Genomic DNA, 20,396 nt, shown 5'->3' with positions numbered 1-20,396 from the left:
CGTGACCGCCTCCTTTCGCCCTCTCTCCCCTCCCCACCCTTTCCCGCCGTGGTGGTAATTAACGCTGTGAAATGGTTCTTGGAGGATAAGCTCGGGGGGTGAAAGTGAGAGGAGGCCAAAAAGAAGCTCGCGAGAGACCAAGTCTGGCAAGGTGAAAGAGCGGGAGAGGGGGAGTCCTATCTTAATGATATTGTAGTCAGCGTGCACACGCGCAGGCTTGCTCTAATTGCGCCACTGGGGCGGCCATGTTACCCGTGCTCCCGAGTGAGACGAGGAAGGCAGACTCTTCCACCTCGGCGATTTCGGACGTGTGTCCGTGGACACACGTGAACGCGCGCAAGTCCCTCTCTTTCTCTGTCTCTCTATCTCTGTCTTTATCACCTTTTCTACATTTAGGAAGGGAAGACAAAGAGGGCGCGTGTCGGTGAAAACGGCCGTTGTATCTGCAAGAGGGCCGGGATACGTGTAGACTCGCGCAAACAGGACGAAGAGATCCTCGGACTAGAGGAGGACCGCGATAAATGCTGCGAGGGGAGCATTCACGGTGTGTACTCGTAAATACATGACTGCGAGAGAGTCTGCGTGCTCGTCGACGAAGAGAAGACAGACGAGGACGGGGGCGAGCGAAACGTTGTGTCGCGTCTGAAAAAGGGCAGAGAAAGATAGAGGGTGGGTGGGAGGGTAGGACGAGACACAGAGGGAAAGACAGAGAGAGAGAGACAGAAAGAGAGAGAGAGAAGCTAGGAAGAGAGGAAGAGAGAGAGGGCTAAGAGGAGGGGAGCAAGAAGGGTACGGAGGAGAATAGAAGGGTCGGTAGGAGGGTGGGAGAGAGGACGCACACGGCGGATGGAAGAGGGGATCTCGCCGAGGTAAAAACCTGGAAATGCAGCATGGCGGTCGGGAATCGGTAGCAATTATTACGAAAGGACGACAGTTGAATGCGAATGCTCCCGGCCGGGAAAGAGGGCGACTCGTGGAGATCTCGTGCCACCTCCGTCAAGACCACGGGTAGCGAATCAATGCGACGATTAAGAGGAAATTTGGGATTTTTTTTTTTTTTTATCTCCGTTTCGCGAAAATTTGGAGTAGTTCAGAAGCAGTCGTTGCAGTTTTCTCAAAAATAACGCGAAGAAAATTAACGTCGCGCGACGGAGAATAAGTTAAGTCCTTAAACCCCGGCACCTTTTGTTTTCTTAGTGCTCGTAAGGCGGATTTGTGTGTTCACGTAATATTTTATATTCTTTGTACGTACACGACTGCACACGACTGTACACGAAAAACCATTTTGCAAAACATTTGTTTTACACACACACATTTCGCAAACGAATTTGGCACACGTGTCCAGTTTTTTTTTAAGGGTTAATATTGTGTTAAACGTTGAACGATTATCACATTAGAGAGTCGACATCGAATCTTCACGCTCGGTGTTAAATGCTCGCTAAACAGAAATAAAAACACGAACCTTTGGCAAACTAAACCACAACTGGAAGTTCGATTAACGCCTGTCTCGTGTTACGTACCGCAACTCTAACTAATGCACATACAAAGCAAGTTGTGTATATATATATATATATATAAGTGCGATTAACGCTAAACAAGTGTTCGGCGTTTCTCGTGCGGTTCTTGGTGTAATTGTTAATACTGGCAAAACGTGCCCCTTCGACGATGCGCATCTCCGTTTGCAGAGCAGTTATCAACGTTAACTCGTAATGCGCTTGAACGTCGGAACTTTCTCGAGATCCGGTACGACTTGGCCGAGCTCACCGAGATAACCGAATTGTTTAGACGTAATGTGCCACTGACACATTGTCGGATAATTGCGATGTCGAAGACATTATCATTCATGGCTCACTGAAATCGACAAATATTGCGATTCAATTAGCCGAAAGTTTGCGTGCAAGCGTTTTAATTGATATCTCGCTGACGCGTTCGGAAGGTTTACAAAAAAAATTCGAATAAAAAATTAAGTCAAATAAATGAAAATATATTGTTAAAACATATAAATTAAAACAAAAACATAAGTTACGTGATAAAAGACCAAATAGCAAATGTCAGCGCAATATTAATTGAGAAATCAAAGTGATTCCGATAAAAAAATTGTTACATATAGAAAGTAGAAAAAAAAAAAAACATTTCGAAAATAATTTTTTGTAAGAATTGAACGAGATAATTTAGAGAAAACAAGACAGAATGTGATGTTTCCGCTTGCGGCTGCAAAGTAAACATTCGTGTCCCGAAGCCGTTGCAATATCTTTCTTTTTTTTTTTTTTTTTCATTAAATGCGATACGTGCCGCACAATTATTACATTAGCTGCTCATAAAGCCGTAGTCTGGGGGCTTAGCAACGACTACAACATCGGGAGAGAGATTGCGGTGGGTGTGAGTTAAAATGGGAGGGTTGTTCAGGGCAAACAGCCACTTTGGCGCAGGCGTAACCGCTGCCAGTCAATATTAACCAACGAGTCGGATTTGAGACATCGGTGTCACTGGCGTGCAAAGAGGAGCCGCATGGCGAGCGAAAAGATCCTTTGGCAACGCGAAACAGAAGTCAATTTGACCGTCTCAAACATGACCAAGCTCGAGCATGTAACGTTGAATATTAATAAAAATCTAAGTTCCCTCGAAGTATACGAAGTGTCGCCTCCTCTTGGTACAATAATTTGTACATGTGTCATTCAACAATTTCTCAAAAAATAAATATATTTAACGACATATATTTGTTGTCTGTTATTCAAACTGTGTCGTATGAGAAAATTACTTTCGAAATACGAACTCTATATAACATTCAAAAAATCATTTTTAAATTATTTGCATTCGCAAACAATTTAAATTTACGCTCTCTGAAAAAAAATATCGCGCATTGATTCTCTTACACTTTTCTGCAAAACAAAAAAGTTTAAGATCTTTACTTTTTTGTTTACAATTTTTTGTAATTTATTCTGATTTATTATATCAAGTCTGTTTTTTTTAACTTGCATCGCAGAGTCTCTGTTTGTTCAGCCGAACGCATTTAAAAATCTTTAAAAACCTTAATTGTATTATTCTTTTTACGTTAACACAAGAAGAGGGAAATAGATTTCATTCTTTGAATCTATATCGATCAATCAAGAACTGAAGTTGACTTGTAATATGATTATTAAGGTCTCCTTTTTCATTATATAGTTTCAAAGCGACAATTCGCATGCACTTCTCCGAGAGATCTCGATTTCTTTCCGTTTGCCATTTAGACGCGCAACCGTAAATATATCGCGTGCGCGCGTAGACCTGCTTTCTAATTTCCGAAAACCGGCGGGCTGAATGCACAAAACATTTCCCGACCATTATCGGCGGCGTGTAACCGCGTTCAAACGACTACAGTCACTATCCTCCGCCCCCTTCCCACCCCCGCAGCCCACGCATTAGCCTCGCGTCGCTGACAACTTCTCATTGTCCGCGATTCAGCCTGACGTCGCGGCGCAGAGACGTGCTCATTGTTAATTAAACTACGCGTCGCCGCACCATTGCCGCATTCACAGAAGTCCGCCGCTTTTGCCGATAAGTAGCGACGTTGGTGGTGGTGCCTTAGAGAGGCACGTAGGTAGGGTGACTCTCCACCACACATTTTCCGCTCGGCGCGACGCGGCTCTCTTCCGACGTGGGTCCAACACACTGCCGAGCGCGAACCACCCAAAGGCAAAGCCGGCCGCTACAGGCAATACGCGGGAAAATCCGCGGATTGTGTTGCAGTCTGAGCACGTTTCATCGAGCTGCCGGCAATAACGCGGCAGTTTAATTACTACGGCGAATTAACGCGCCGACGGTGGCAGCGACGACGATCAGGTAGAAACAGGAGAGCGAGAGAAAGAGAGAATGTGAGAGAGAGAAAGAGAGAGAAAGAGAGCCCGGCGTTTGCGCATTCTAGCTGTGAATGCAAGATTATTGTGACGAGAAAAAAAAATCTGTTTGCGCTTGACAGCGCTTTTTATTAATTTTATCTTTTATACCCACAACGTACGTGTATACATATATATATATAATGAAAAAATATATATTTTAATAAAATGCATCCATTCAGGATACAATCGCGAAACTTTTAAAAATTTATAGATATATTATGAACTGATTTGAATGAACATTTTCGTTTATGTTTATGTTTTACATATTAGTGGAGAATGAAATACACGATCATTTCTTCGGATGTATTGTATGTATTGTTGTACGCGAGAAGCAAGAGAAAGAGAGAGAGAGAGGGAAGGAGAGAATCACACAGTTGCCGTCCTAATTCTCACAAATTCGATATAGCGCGCGGCGGGTGCGCGAGTGCTCCTTAAGCAGCCTATAAAACGCAGGAAATTACCGGAGTAGGAACGTCACCACGCTTCTCTCGATAACGACCTTATCGTGTATAGGTGCTACCGCCGAGAAGTCGTCAGATTCCGCTCTAGCTACCATAGAAACGGGTAAGGCACGGGGAGATACACTATCGCGCGGTTTCTCTCGCGCGAGTACTTTTTGCATTTTCATATCTTGCGCGTTTCATCACCCGAATGCACGCATTACCCTAACGTTTCTTTTATTTACTTCTCGCTAGATTATCATTTTTTTTATATAATTTGTGATAATAAAACGTGAGCTAAATAATTGTGTCTAGAGAAGAAAACGCGAAAGAAGAAAACAGAAAAGAGAAAAATCACATTTTTCTCGGTGTTTTTATATATTTAAGAATACAAAAATAAAAAGAATCTCTTAAAAAAATATACGAACACACACAGTCCGACGCGTGTAGGAGAATTGAAATTAACAATTATTGCGCGGACTTTACAACAACTCAGTTTTTTGTTATCGGGCGCAATCGTTCTCCAATTTCGCAGTTCGAACGAAACTGCTCGACCTCAACCGCGTCAAGAGAGAGATACTATCACATAATAACATTATACACGTCCGAAGTCCAACGTCGGCGGCGCGCGCGGCGCAACCCTCCTCTGGAAATGATAACCCCGAGATTCTGGCGGCCTCCCGAAGAGAAAGAGAGAAGAAATCTGGATGGAAAGAGAATAACACGCACGCGTTATATATAAGAGAGTACGTACTCTGCAGTAGCACGCCGCGCGTGGTAGTGGATGGTCTCTCCTCGTTCCACCCCTCTAGTCTCTCTTTCTCTCTCTCTCTCTCTCCCGTATCCGCGTTCGCGAACGATAGGAGTGGTAGGTAGGTAGTAGCGGCAGCAGCAGCAGCAGCAGCAGCTCTCGGGAGCCCCCCAACAATACCCAGGAAATTACATAACTGTTGGAAATATCAACCAATACCAGTACTCTGGCACTCGCGAGCCGGCGGCGGCGGTGCCAACCCCTCCGTGCCATTATTATAACTGGGTAGGTGGCGTATTATACGCGGCCGTCGGGGGAACTCAGGCGGGCGAACGAGATAGGACCGTGCCTGGAGAATGAAACGAGAAATTGAGTTGTGCTGAAACGGGGTAAGAGGGTGTCGCGTCGAGCCAACCGCGCGCATTGGCGGCGCGATGGGTGCGAACAAGCCTGCGGCACGAATCACGGAGTTTATTCCGGCTAGGCGTTTTGCCGCAAGTTGTCACAGTGCGCGTCTCAATGACAATAAAAAAAAAAACAAAACATCAATTTTCAGAGCAGAAATTTCTGAAATAAGAACAAGCATTTTTTTTTTTTTTTTTTTGAAAGTGTCACAAAATGTACTCAACGTAACTGTACAATATATTATCGGATAATGTTAATATAATAATTGCCCAATCACTTGGACATCAAATGTCTCGAAAACACAACGAAAAACACTTATCTCTTCCAGATAATGTTTTGAAATAGAAAATGATTAATTACTAATAACAAATCTATTGATAAGAGAGACTAGTTATCACGCAAGAGACTAGTTGTCACACACCTTGCTTACTGGATATAAAAAAATATTCTTTTCTATAATGTAAATTGCTTAAAAAAAAAAAAAAACGCTTGCTTCTAATAATCGTTATTTAATAATTATAGTTTTACCTCGCACATCAAATTTTGTAAATTCCGAGATCGTTAGTTAATTCGCGAGATAGATATCGTGCAAAATAATTGTTCGAGCGACCCTAAGTTAATCTCTCGAACCCATCACTCGTTGCGAGAGACAAGGAGAGAGACGCTGCTCCAGTTGCACGTATACCGGTGGCAGCACGTCGACTGCCGAGTAATTCGCAAAAATTAATTACTAACTTGTTCTACGGCGAGAAAGGATCTCTCATACCGACAACGGCGCGGAGACAAAGGAAAAAGGATCTGTTTCAGAAATCGCCGCACAATAGAACGAGAACGCGAGACTTCTCCGAGAAAACAAACCACCGCGGCCACGTCACGTCGTCGCCGTCGTCGTCGTCGTCGTCGTCGTCGTCGTTGTCGGTGTCGTCGTGTGATCAGTATTGGCTTTTCACCGCGCTTTCTCCGCGTATAACCTCACTTCGAATTTTCCTCGAAAATGAGAGATAACCGACAATCGTGTTCGTAACAAATTTGTTATGTTTGCGCGACGTATATACAAATATTATTAATAACACAGACAAATATAAAGATCACAAATATCTCGTTTTCGTAGCAAATTTTGGAAGATTTCTTCCAACAAAAAGTTTCGATGAGAGACTCAAATCAGATTAGAAACGGAAAATGAGATCAAAGAGAGTTTCCTAAGTTGTCAACTTGGTTCCAAAGTTGGCGTGATTTTTTGCGCTCTTTAAGACGCTTTAATAAAACACCAACTTCTACGTACTCTCTCTGTTCTCATTCTTCTCGTTCTTCTATAATTTGTTTATTTCTAAACGTACGATCATATGATATTTTTTTTTTCACTTGAAGTGCTAGTGTCTCAAAGAGCAAAATCACATCGATCCCAAATTACTTCGAGAAAAAAAGTCAAAGGCGAAATATGTGTATAGAATAGTACTCGCGTTTGAGATTCATCCATCTTTTAATCGAAATATAATATTGAATAAATTATTACACATACAATTAAACATTATCCGTTTAATCTCTAAAATTCCCGAAGAGTCTATTGTGAAATCGTTTATTTAATGGGGGGGGACATTAATAAATAAACGCTTCCTCCGCAGAAAAATCAATCACAATTTCTCACCCCTCTCGGGTGTCGGTATTTCAGACCGAGATACCACATACATCCATCCACCCTCATAATAGTGGAGCACGCGAAAACTATTCGACGACATAAATAAGCGTTTAATGTCGCGCGCTACTAAATTGAATCTCGCCCGGATCCGAAGATCCGCGGACAAGATTCTCAGGGACACACGCGGGCAAAAATACTGTCCCACCCCGGGTTGCGTTCCTTTCGCGCCGAGCCACCCTCGTCGGTTCGAATCTTTTCCCGACGATTTATGCACCCTCCCGGGACTACGGGCCTTGATGTTACGCGGCGAAAGTCAAGCGCCAAACGACGACGGACCCCATACGCTCTCTGTTTGCCGATTATGTATGGTTTACCGTGGTTTACCAGGGGAAGTGTCTCGTAGGACGAGAGGGCGCGGCGTGATTTTCATCCCCCTCCCTCCGGGGACTTATGACCGGTGATTAAGTATGACGTATCGTCGGAAGGTTTCGCAGAGAAAGAGGGTGGCACGCGCGGGACTCGTTCGCGCAGATATCGCGGCGCTTTTCGCGTCGGAAAAATCACGGCAGACTCTACTCCATCGCGTCTATTCTCGGAGCGGAGATGAATTGCCACGAAGTCAGCGATATTCCTCCGCGAGACGATACTCCGCTAAATATATATATATATATATATTTTCACTCAGACGATACCGATCGGCACGTGGGGATGGATTGCGAGATAAGACTTGGGTTTTGCGAAGTCTCTTTCAAATGAAATGTGTGACGCGGATGTGTGTGAGAAAAAAATCCATAAATATAATATATATTTCTAATCGACATTCGAACAATCTTGACGCGTTAAAGAATGGCGAATCGATAAAATAATAAATTTCATAGGAACTCTCGTAGAGGAGAGAGCGCCGCGCGGCGCTCTCTCTATCGGATTCTCTGTCGAGATGCGTAAAATGACAGAATAATAAAATTCATAAACTCTTGACGGAAGCGTCGGACAGACGCGTGGTCGTCGTCGTTAATAGCGTCGAGAAAAGGCGGTGGGAATCGATGATGATGCGAGGGTGCTAGAAAAGCGACGGGCAGGTTTCGCTTACGAGGCTTTTGAAAATGAGAATCGATTTCACGGCGAAGCGGAACAAAGTGATATCGTTTATTGGACAAAGAGCACCGGCTACACGTGGCCGATCACACGCACGAGCGGCTCGCCGCATATTTACAGCGCCGACGCGATGTCGCGATGAAAAATATAGAATACAAAAAAAAAAAAAAAAAAAAAAAAAAAAAAACATAAAACAGCTAAACCGCGCAGAGAAAAAAACGCGCATACACGTCGCGACGACGTTTAAATGATCGCGAGCTAATGAGAAAAATTCGCGACGACGACGACGGCGGAAATGAGGTACACATTCGGATCGCGTTTTTCGATCGGTCTCATTCAAGCGGGAACAATCGACGCGCCCGGTAAAACTCGATAGTTGACGCTGTAAAAGCTGCAAAGAGAGAGAGAGAGAGAGAGAAAGAGAGAGAACAAACAGCGATTGAAAAAAAATTCATCCGCAGAGACGAGAAAGAGCCGGCGGCTTTTCCGGAAATCGGACGGCCAACTTCGTCGACGGTTTTATTGGCGCGAGAGAAAAAAAAGATACGAATAAGAGACAAAAAGTGGTAACGCGGCGCGAGGGAAACAAGAGAGTAGGAGGTAACGCGTCGGTTAATGATAAAAGTGACCGAAATGGAAAAGATGGTGGTGCATAATGCGCTGCAGAAAAGCCGAATATTGTGTCGCGTTGGCAAAAGGGGTAATTCCGTAGTAGGAAGTCTTATTGGAAAAGGGTAGATAAGAGAACACGGTGTGTGCGCGTTTCAGAGCGCGCCCGCTCTTCTGGGGGGTGTAGCGCGTTTTAGTCCCCGGTGTGAATCGGTGTGTTCGCGCGTTGTTACGTCGCGCGCGGACGCTTCGTCGCTGTGAGAGCGGAAATTAAATATGCCTGACTCGATAAGTCAGAGCACCGCGACTGTGCTCCGTATCAACGGGCGGGAGATGAGCTATTGTGCTATTTTCGTGCGGGATCTGTTCGCGCGAGGCCATCCCTCCCCTCTTCCCGGTGTTCTCCGCGTCTCTCCTCCGCAAAACGCGTTTCGTTTATTCTCTCGCTCGCTCGCTCGCTCGCTCGCGGAGGCGGATATCGCTGTGACGCGTCCGGAGAACGCTCCTGCGAACGTGTCCTGCCTACCTTTCGTTCTCCGCGCTTTTCGTCGTTTTTTTTTTTTTTTGTCTTGTTTTGTTTTGTTTTGTTTTGTTTTGTTTTTTTTTCCCATCCAGTTCACACTCTGTAACGGAGATTGCATCAGGATTGCATTTTTTTTCGTCCGATGCTAATAGATTTTTTGTCGCGCGCTCTAGGATTAATAAATGCGCGCGAAATATGTCGAGATCTCGATATGGTAATTTCGAAGAGAATTTCCTCCGATGAAGAGGAAAAAAATGCGAAAGAATGTGGCGTTCGTCACGGTGCGCGAAGAAAAGAATACAATATATTCCGTGATAACGTCATTAGCCAAGTACTCCGTGTTATTGCTCTCTCTCTCTTTCTCTCGAAAAGGTTAATGAGATAAATCTGTATTTCATGCGAGTCGGAGGATTATTATCAAATGGTCAACATTAACGTCCAAGTCAAACGTTGTCGATCTCGTGTCTTGTGGCTTAAGTAGCGCGAAAAAGAACAAAAAAAAAAAAAAAAAAAAAAAAGAAAACGTGCGACATGGCTTAGTAGCAGCGAAAGAATTAGCCTAATCAGATAATAAAGCCGTGCGAGCGAGAGACACGAAACAAAATAATTATATTAGATTTATCGAAGCGGGCGCCAAACGAGCTCCTTAGATAATAGGCTTTTTACGACTCCGCCGCACGAACCCACCGCCGCTTGAAAGTTACGATCCTGTAAAGCCCTCTTTACGAGACCATTACCAGAGCTGTTACTCATATTTTTACCCCGAACGGTTCGACGAGAGACACTTCGACAATGGCACAATAGACGCGCGAGCGCGATAACTTCGTTAGACAATCCAGGCGTTTTTTTTTTTTTTTTTTTTGCTGCTAATCAAAGTATATGCACGCGTATGTTTGTGGCGCGAATGCTTTAAATTAAGTGATGCACCGATCGTACGTAAATATCGTGACGTCGCAATTCAACGTAAAAGGTCAGTATATAAATTTTCATATGCAATAACAACCATTTGTTGTACGTGACAGCGAAAGCGTGTCGGAATTTTTCAATTTATCTTCACAATTTATAAAATTCATCATTTAATTATGTTAATGATGATCCACATTCTTTGTCGCGTGGCGACAAACGCAAATAAATTATAATATTACGTGCACTCTCTTAAACTAATCAAAAAAGATATGACGTTATATTTTTAAATGTAAAACATTCTTTAAGATATTCAAAAAAGATTTATAATTGCTTATTAATTATTATGTAAAACACTGACTTGATTCTTTTTCCATTACAAATACAGTTGAGAAAAATTTGTTTTTTTTTATTTTAGCTTGCTTTTTTATTTATATGTGTTTAAAAAAATATTCCATACATATAATTAATCTCTTGATTGATATTAAAGAAGATTTTTTTCTCGTTTGTAAAACAAATGAATGCGCAAACAAACGATCGTTAGAAATCTGAAACTATCAGTAAAAACCAATTAGAAAACTAATTTTCGAATGAAAAATTATTGCTCGCTGTACTTTTTTTTTGTATTGTGACACAACAAATCACATTTTCTCACAGCAGGAAAATCGATTTCAAATTCTCCGTGGAATCGGCAACAGGATGATATAATTTGATAAATCTGGATCTCTATAAATCCTATTCTTTTTACAGTCGCGGTTCGGACATTCGTGATAGCGATCACAAAAATTCGGTCCAGCGAGCAACGGTGGCCGTGGGTGACTAGAAAGGTGGGAAGACGGGGTGGAAAAGACGGGGAGAGGAGAGAGGATTGCCTCGCTCGGACTTTTCCAACCGCGTGAAACACCTGAGGAGGGAGAGAATTCGGTATCGCCCGTAGAGCGTCGACAAAGAAACCGTCGTAAGTCATAGGCGCAGACGGCTGCCGCTTCATTTGTCATCGGACCTGGGGCTACAATTGTTCGCGCCGGCACCGGCCGCCATCTTGCCCAGCCACCCTTCCTCCCTTCCTCCCGCCGATACCTAATAGACCACCCCGCGCATTCAGCGACCTCGGTGATAAATTGCGAAATAATCTCGTTCGGAACGCATTATGTCGGAAGTTTATAGACGGCCAGCGCGACCTGCTCGCTCGTCTGTAACTTATTCGAGTTTTGTCGAGAATCCGAAATCTCTCCGCGCTACGCTTTTCCACTTGCATCCCGCCGAAGTAGCAGACGTGTCTCAAGAAAAGAGCTTTCTTCTTTTTTTTTTTTTTTTTTTTTTTTTACGAAAAAGCACAGCACAAATTTGAAAGAAAACCAACAAAATTAATCGTCAGAAACATCGCGTGAAATTTCTACATCGGTATGTATACGCGTATCTCTATGTATCTATTTTCCCTTACATACACACACTCTCTCATTAGACACAATAATACTCAATCTACCTAACACTTTACCGAAAACCCCAGAAAATCTTGACAAATTATCGCAGAGACGTTTGATTGTTGTCGAATAGCGCCGTGACTTTGTGAAATCATCGAATGAAAATGTTCGCATTCACGGAAACTTTCGATTGTCGAGCCGCGGACCGCTCTTTCTCGTCACAGATCCCCTTAATCGATGTCACATTTTCGACACATATCCGCTGCGTCACGCGAAAATACGCGACTTCAAGGGGTGAATATGCGCCGAGTTCCGTTCGGGAGTCACTTTTCCCTTAAAGAGTTTATTAATGCGAGCCGCGACAATAAGCGGCTCTCGAGGATCCGCATTGTGACGAGTTCGAGTGCAACGCGTTTACGTGAAAGGTTCTGAAAAATCATTTTGGGATGAAGATGTCTCTCGTTTTGTCCGGGATTTTGTCCGGGACGATTCATTCAATATATTTCTCGTGGCTTCGAGCGCCGCCGCTCTGCCCTCGATTTCGAGAGGGATCGATTTCGTATGGAGGAAAATGCGCTCTGCTGTGCGGGAAATTTATGTCGAGCCTTTCACGCGAGAGGCTCTCCGCGGTCACAACAGTCGGATTTCATGGACTTTCTCCGAACGTTCTCAAAAACGACGTAAGAGTCCATCAAAAAAAAATTTAAGAAGCTTACGCGATTACGCGTATACATATATGTGTAATTTACGCGCGCGGTTTGACTCGCGCGCGCACACACACACTTAATTCCGAATAATTTATCATTTCCACGTGCCCATTTGATAAATATGCGATTTTTTTTTTTTTTTTTTACTTAATTTTGCGCAAAGTAGCTTTTGTAGTCGCATTAGGCGCATTTGCGTCGTCACTTCTTCTTCTGTCTTCGCGCATCCTTCCTCCCCTTCCTCTCTTCAAGGAACTCTTCCAGACTCACTTTGCACCTGGCTCCCGTTTCTCGAGTCGCTGACATCAACTCGCCTCGAGGGAGAACGCGATACTGTCTCTCTCACCTTTTCTCTTTTTAGCTCTATCTTGTCCGGACTCTCTTTTTTATTCGCTTCGATGGGGCTTTGCGAGGGGAAAGAACTGTCTGTTGCGAGAGTCAATGTCGTCTCAGCCAGCTTCTCGACGATCTGTGTCTGTTTCCGCGAGCAAAAAACTTTAGCTTTACGCGATTTTAGATTTTCAGTAAAAATCCTTCGAATTTACACAAACGCCGTGCGTTTGCACGGACGCGACGATCTTCTTTAACGTTTCTCGATCGTTGAAAAGTTTTTGTCGAAGCGTGAAATGTTGCGAAAAAAAATCACAAACGTTTGCGCGACGTAGGTAGGTTGACTTTCTTTCGGAACGGAATCGATGAGTAAGCATCACGTAATCAACACTCCGGATGTCGATCACGTGATGATCATTATAACATTTCTGACGTCGGAATAATTTTCAGCCATTAACAAGCCAAGCATTGACCTTCAGCACGAGGTTAACTGATTGTATTCTAATTATCTCCGAGTATCCCGATTCTAATTCAGTAATCGCGCAATAATCACCGGAAAGTGATCGCGCTATCAAGCGCCAACTTCGAGCGCTCGGTCATTGTGCGATCGGTCGTCGTAAAAAGAAAAAAAAAAAAACCGAACGCGAGCGCGTTCAAATTTACGATTATTTTATCTGATCTGAAAAATTTTCTTAATCCATATCGCGCGTTTACGTTGATTGAAGAGCAAAATTTCTGATTTCGCACCAAGTCGTCATTAAATTTCTCAAGACGGAACGACGAAGATCGCGGAAGGAGAACAAACAGAGTTCTCTCGCTCCCTGTATGTCGGACAGAAGTTTCTCGGAACACAATCGCATATAATACATATGCAAAAGCCTTGGCCGGGGGTTTAGTCCTCTGCGACGAACACCGGCGAATGAGTGTCCTCGGCCTCGAGAGAACAGACACACCGAAGGTGGAACGTCGAATTGTGCAACATGGCCGATAGCAGCCAAGCGCGCCGTTCGACACGTCGTGTCTCTCCGCCTTGCAGAAAACTTTTGCGTTCGCACACAAGATGACTTGTGCGGATAGAAGTATATAGTTTAATCGAAGCCGTTGAGAGAGAACTTGTAAATCTTTTTCATTTCTTTAATTATACAATCATTGATTTTTTATCTCGCGTCACTTTGACGCGTGATTTATTAAAACAAAACAATCGATAAGAGAAACAAAGATATTTATTTTAGATCTTAAATAATATAATTTTCTTCGCGCTTTAGACTTTTATCACACATCCGTGTACTTGTTTTATTTTTATGTTGCTTTGCTTTTTAATCATAAACTTTTCGCGTTACAGGATCACAACGTGCGAAAGGATCACCTTTCCGGGATCGGTGCAAAACTGTAAGTGCAAAAATAACGCCCACGCGCGGGCGCAGTAGCGCCGAAAGCCGAGGGGACGATTTTAACGAACACCCCCTTGCTCATCGATCAAATCGCGATAATAATCCTGATCTTGTCGCGCACGCGGCCGGAGAAGAATCGAACGTCGAAGCTCTCGCGTCGGGGGACATCACGACCGCTCAGCCTGCGCGATTATCTCCCGACTTATCGGATACAATAATGGCACGGGAAAATGTCCCCGTCGCACGATCATGGCCTGTTAAAGGAGCCTTTCTACACCCGCACCCTCGAACGAGAGACCCTATCTACGTTTTGTAAGATAACACCAAATTAAATTAAACGATGCAACGAGTCATAGCTCGCCCAAGTATTTGCTTGAATCACTGAAGTAATGAATTTTAAAAGCGTTTCGCTTTCACGCCGAAATTTATTTACAGCGCTTTAATCGCGATGTGTTCTTGTTATAAAGACCGATATAAATTAAAAAAAAAAAAAACCAGAAAAATATGTGCAAAACGTCAAAAACGAAATATCAAAGGGTGCGAATTTTTTTTTATTTTCAAATAAAAATGTTATTACACTGCAAATTTCTCCGCGATAATTTTTAGCACGCGAAACTTTCGCACAATTAGGGGACACGCAGCGTGCGCGGGTCGACATAAGGGACCGAATGAGAGCGGAAGATCACAAACGCGAGCGGTTACAAAGATGTGCGCGGTTAGTCCGCTCTAGAAATACAGATTTAACTACCGGCGGCGGTTTTATGGCCAAGACATAGTGTACCGGTTGCACATCTGCGGCGTTTAAGTTCTCATCGTTCGCGTGTCCTACGCAACGGAGCGGTACGTATTTACGGCGTGCAAATTATAGTTAAGTCAAGAGAGACAGACTTTGGAGCGCGACGCACATGTAAAACCGTTCAGAAATACTCGAAGTCTCCGCTCGATGGGGCATCTTTTCGTCAAAAGTGAAGAAAACCTCGCGCTTACAAGCGCGGCGAGAAAGCGCGACGGGCTCGGCGAGTGATGAATAAAACGCGGTGGTTCGGCGTTTGTAATTCAGTTAGAAGTTAAAAGAAAGAGAGAGAGAGAGATTATTAAAAATAAAACATTTACAATATATATATATATACCTCGCGCGCATTACCGCGCGTTATACATTTAAATACATCAACATATAAATTAAACAAATTTACATGTATAGAATAATCAATTAAACGTATTCTTAATTTTTCTTTCCAAATGTTTTTTGAATTCTAAATGAGAATGTTTTAAACATTTCGTTTTCTTACTTTTCATTAACATTTATACGCTCTATCGCTTTATTTGATCGCCCTTAGTCACCTCTAGTCACGACGTTAATCGGCGCTAATATAAGCGCTCTCCGAAATTTGCGTTGGCAAGAAGATCCCGGTGAATCCGCGGACCCAAGGGTCCAATTAGCCCAGGCCCGGGCGCGCGCGCGCGCGCGTTCTCATCGACATCTAATTACCGGTCCGGGCGTTTGCGCGCGGGTGGCGCGTTAATCAACGGTTTTCGGAGAGAGAGAGAGAGAAAGGAAAAAGCGCGCGCGCGGTGAATGACGTAACGTGCGAGCTAATAACGCAAATACGGGGACCGGATATATCCGCGAAAGGTAAAGGTAAACCCTCCCGCAACCGGGTGTGTGGTGCGCGCCGGTTAATAGGACCACCCGCTAGTCGCAGCTCTAATACCGGTACGATTAAATGCAGACAGGATATTAAACCGCGCTCTATACAACCGCGGTCGTAATACATTTTGACAATGCATCGCCGAGGCAATAAAGTAAAATCGTAAACCTCTCGCGCCGCGCTTATCCGCGCTCGCTCGCTCGCTCGTTCGCGCGCGCGCGCGAGCGCTACACGCGCGCAAGAAACTCGCGAGAGAGGCGCGACGCGCGCGCGAGAAAACAATTCAGAAAACAACTCGGCCTCTATCGCGCGCGCGTTTATACGGCGCTACGTGGCCGTGAACCGCGATACTCTGTCACCCGCGTTGCACCGCGCGCGTCGACGCGCAGCGCTGAATGCGAAATTAGTGGTGCACTGGCGGGTAAATAAGTTCATTGCGCGCGAGCTCTTTGTCTCAGAAAGAGCGCAATCAACGCGTATATATATATATATATATATATTTCATTTGCTTTGTGTTTTTTCTTTTTTCAAACGCCACCTCGATAACGACTGACGTCTCTTAACCGCGCAACTTCGTATGCGCGTATTTTTTAAATTTTATTTTATTTTATAACTTTATCTTATTTTATAATTTACTTAACTTTATATTCGCTTGAGGAGAGAACAAAAGGAAACATTTTTTGGTTTCAAAACGAAACGTGTTGGTCGAATTTTTTTTTTTACATTTCAACTGAGAAAGAGAAAAAGATCGATATTTTGACAATGTAATTTTCCAAAGCGTTCTGGAATTTGTGTTTTTCGTTTTCTCTCTCTCTCTCTATCTCGAAAATGAGTTCAAAATCACTTTGCTCTTACGGCGATCTAATTACATTTCATGTTTCACATACCGCACGACTCGTGTGCGGCGTTAATTACTTTTAATTTGTCGCTTCATCGCAAAACCTTTCGACGACAACGGGCGTCAAGTTTGAGGGGGACCCTTGCTTACAAACGGAACCGAGCGGACCCGAGCTGCCGCTGTGGTATATCGTTCGGGTTCGCAGCGGCGTAACTGAAATTCGAGCCGGCAGATCTAATGGTGGCAGAGGCAAGTCATCACGTACGGGGACCCCTTTTCGGACCCCGGTGACGCTACGCCGTCGTCACGAAGAATAGAAATCGAAATCGCTAACACGCGAAAACCGTCGTCTCGTGTTTCGAGAGCATTAGTTAACGCGCGTATCATCGCAATGGCAACACGAGAATTCACGATCGTCTCTCGGTCGCGGCCGCGCTTCGACAGCTCTTACAATGTTACAATTCTTTGACGGTTGAACATATCCGCAAATTGACAAGTTCACAATCAGGCTCTCTCATGTTATTAAAAAAAAGAAAAAAAAACGTAATTTTTCACGACCAACATTGACGGTATCGTTTACAAGTGTATTAAAGACCAGTTTTTCACAACCGCATTGTGCTCCACTCGACTTTACGGATTTCCTACAAATTGGTTGGGGAACAGAATTCCAAAGAATCTTTTTCTTATGTAGGACACAATTCGTGCGAAAAAAAAAAAAAAAAAGAATCCCTAAGTGGCGCGTGTTTCTTTCTGCAATTTTCGCACAAAAGGCGGAACGCGTATCGGGATTACTTTCGCGGTTGACACTGCCGAACCTGTTCTTTTGATCTTGTTTTCCACGAGCGACGAGCATTTTTCTGGGAACGTTTAAACACGGAGAACCACCACGTCTATTTTAACCCGGATAAGAGCGTCAAAGAGCGCGCCGCGAACGCCTTGTAAGAGAGAGAGTATACCTCAAGATACGGAAAAGACAGACCCGATGCGAAATACGCCCCGTGTGTATACCATTAACCGCGAGCCGCAAATCTAAAGCAACCTAATGAAGCTGTTGCTGCAGAGGGATTGCGGCAGAGGGGAGAGGGAAAAAACGTCACGTCAAATAGACAAGATCGCTGGTTGGAACTCTCGGATACGCGCGCTGTGCGCGTCTCAAAAATCAATAGAAATTAAATGTACAGTAAAAAAAAAAAATATATTAACGCTGTCGTATTTTTTGCTGAGAAATTTTGATCAACGATTGCGTTCCAGAACATTTATTGATTTTCCGAGAGAAAAAAATAAAAACTCAGAAGGTTTCTCTTTCAAAAAGTTAATGAGATATAAAACTTCATCAAAATAATGCAATATCGTTGTTTCCCTCTGGTTGTCTTTTCGTCGTAACAAACAAATATGTAAACAAACAAAAGACTTACTTTTCCGCCCTTTTTGACACTGCCCTCTTCGCTGCTTTTTCCGCCTCTTTTGTTGCTTTTTGGCGCCGCTCGCTTCGACTTTTGCGTGTAGTTACGCCCCTGGCGCTCTCCTCGCCCAACGTTTTAACCCGCGCGCTGGTCTTCGTCGCCGGGAATATCGTCTGTAAGATGAGACGCATTGGAGAAGCGCACCCGATACGGTGGACTAATTGGCCGATAAATCAACCGTCGGCTTACCTTCTCTCCGCCGCGGCTCCCTGACCTTCCAGACTCATAGGTAGACCATCCCCGGACAGAGTGCGGCGGTACACGCGCGTTGCGGGCCTAGTTTTGAACGAACGAACTGTATCGACGTATGGGCTGACGTCGGCGGAACTCGCTTCGATCAGATCGTTCGAGAGAGTTTTATTAGACTCGGACTTATTCCCGGAATTTTTGTTCTCTTGTTCCGAGCAATTACGCAAGCTTGTTACGCTGTCGTGATCCTTCTCGTGATCCTAATAAGAGAGCAGTCTGTCTTTATTAGAAGTTTCTCAACAAAGAAGAGAAATACAAATCACAAGAAAGAGAGAGGGAGTGCGCGCGTTGATTATTACAACACCAGTTCAAAAAAAAAAAACAAAAAGCAATTGTCACGTACCTTATCTGTACCTTATCTGTTATCGCTTCTAATCGCAACAGCAAAATCAACAAATTTCGCATTGCTTCAGCGCGGTCTAGACCTGAGAAGTTTCTGCGCGAGTCCCGGAGTCTCCTCGCGAAGGAGCAAAAGCGCGCCGCGAGAGCGCACGTAGTTCCGGTAGCTCCGGTAGCTCGCCGGTAATTTGTGTCCGCGGGCGAGATGGCGAGAGAGGAGTCGCCACGTCGTCCCGCCGATGCGATATCTTTCGTGCGAAAGCAGCGAGAATGTGAGAAAGCGGTGTGTGTGTCGCGGCGGCGGAACAGGTTCCTCGGTTTCCGGGGGCAGCGGATCGGCGGCGGCCGGTGACGAAGAAGCAAGAGATGCAAGCAGCAAGGTGCACGCTGCAGCAGCAGTTACATAAACCGCGCGCCGCCGCCGCCGCCGCCGCCGTCGCCACCACCACGCGCGCTAATCGCATCGGACGAACTTGTCGGAATTAATTGGTCCCACCAATTAACGCGCGCGCGCTCCTAGGCCGGCTCAACTCGGGACGGGGAAAGAGAGAGAGAGATAGAGGGAGAGAGATCGAGGCGCGAGAAGAGAACTGCGCTCCTACCGCCATCTCTCGTACATCATTTTTATTTTGTTGCGCGAATAGACACACACAGTAGATAGAACAGGTTCGCGGGTAGATGCACGGCGCGGAATCGGCGGCGCGGTGATTATAATCTTAATTAATTGCGAGGAATCCGCGAGAGCAAGAATCCGTTCGGCTGCTAATCGCTGCGATTAAATGTAGATCAGACGGCATTTCGAGCAATTAGTAACTTGGTAAGGTATATATATGTATCGCAATCCTGTTTTCTCCGTGTGCTTGATAAGATATCAATAATTAGTATTAACGATTGAGTGAGTGGAAAGCGCGCATTCTCTCATTTCGTTGAACCAAGATGATTAATTTGAAACAGAAGGAGTCAAAATAATATTGTTACATATATACGTGCTGTTTTTAATTACCTTATTGAATTCAATTGACATCTGTTTTCAGATAGAGATTGTCATAACAGGTCATTATTTCCACATAAAAAATTTCAAAAAAAAAAAAGAGAAACACAGCAAAGTGTTTTCTTTGTTAAATATTTAAAAATTTACTCATTTTTATTTATCATGTGTTTAAAAACGCTCTCGTGGTAAGGTAGGAAGCGTGATGACCCTCAATGAGTAACTGCGAAAACCGACTGATGATACAAGTAGGAAACCTACTTGCCAAGAGATAAAATAGAGTTCGCAATTCCTTAGTACCCAAAACCTCCGCTAGATGGGGGTCGCATACGCGTGCAAAATCGATGCGCATATAATTTTCCCTTTTTTATATTCAAAAGTTACATTATTTCCAACTTCTGTTCATTCTCATGCACTTATCGGCGCATATTTTTTTATTCAAATGTTGCATATCATCTTTCCGTGATATAATTTTAACTTTGTTAACTTTCGCGTGTGTATAAATTATTTACAAAATGAGTAAATCAGATTAGGGAAAATATAAAAAATCACAATCGATTGTTCTTCTGTGATTTGACTGTGATTGGTCAATTTCTTGCTTCTGATTAATAATATCTTATTGTAGAAGGTCCTGTACTCTTGCTCGGTCATGAAAAACTGAATATCACGATTAGCAACTACACTGTAATTTGAGGATGGAGATTCAAGATCTGAGAGCTGAAATTTGATATCAAAGACGAGATCTGAGAAACGAGACTATGAATTTTTGGACCCTGAACCTAAA

This window comes from Pseudomyrmex gracilis, unplaced genomic scaffold (assembly GCF_002006095.1).
Source record: "Pseudomyrmex gracilis isolate BER0280 unplaced genomic scaffold, ASM200609v1 scaffold_259, whole genome shotgun sequence".
In the NCBI taxonomy this organism is placed as follows: domain Eukaryota; kingdom Metazoa; phylum Arthropoda; class Insecta; order Hymenoptera; family Formicidae; genus Pseudomyrmex; species Pseudomyrmex gracilis.
This window is presented reverse-complemented; position numbering follows the sequence as displayed.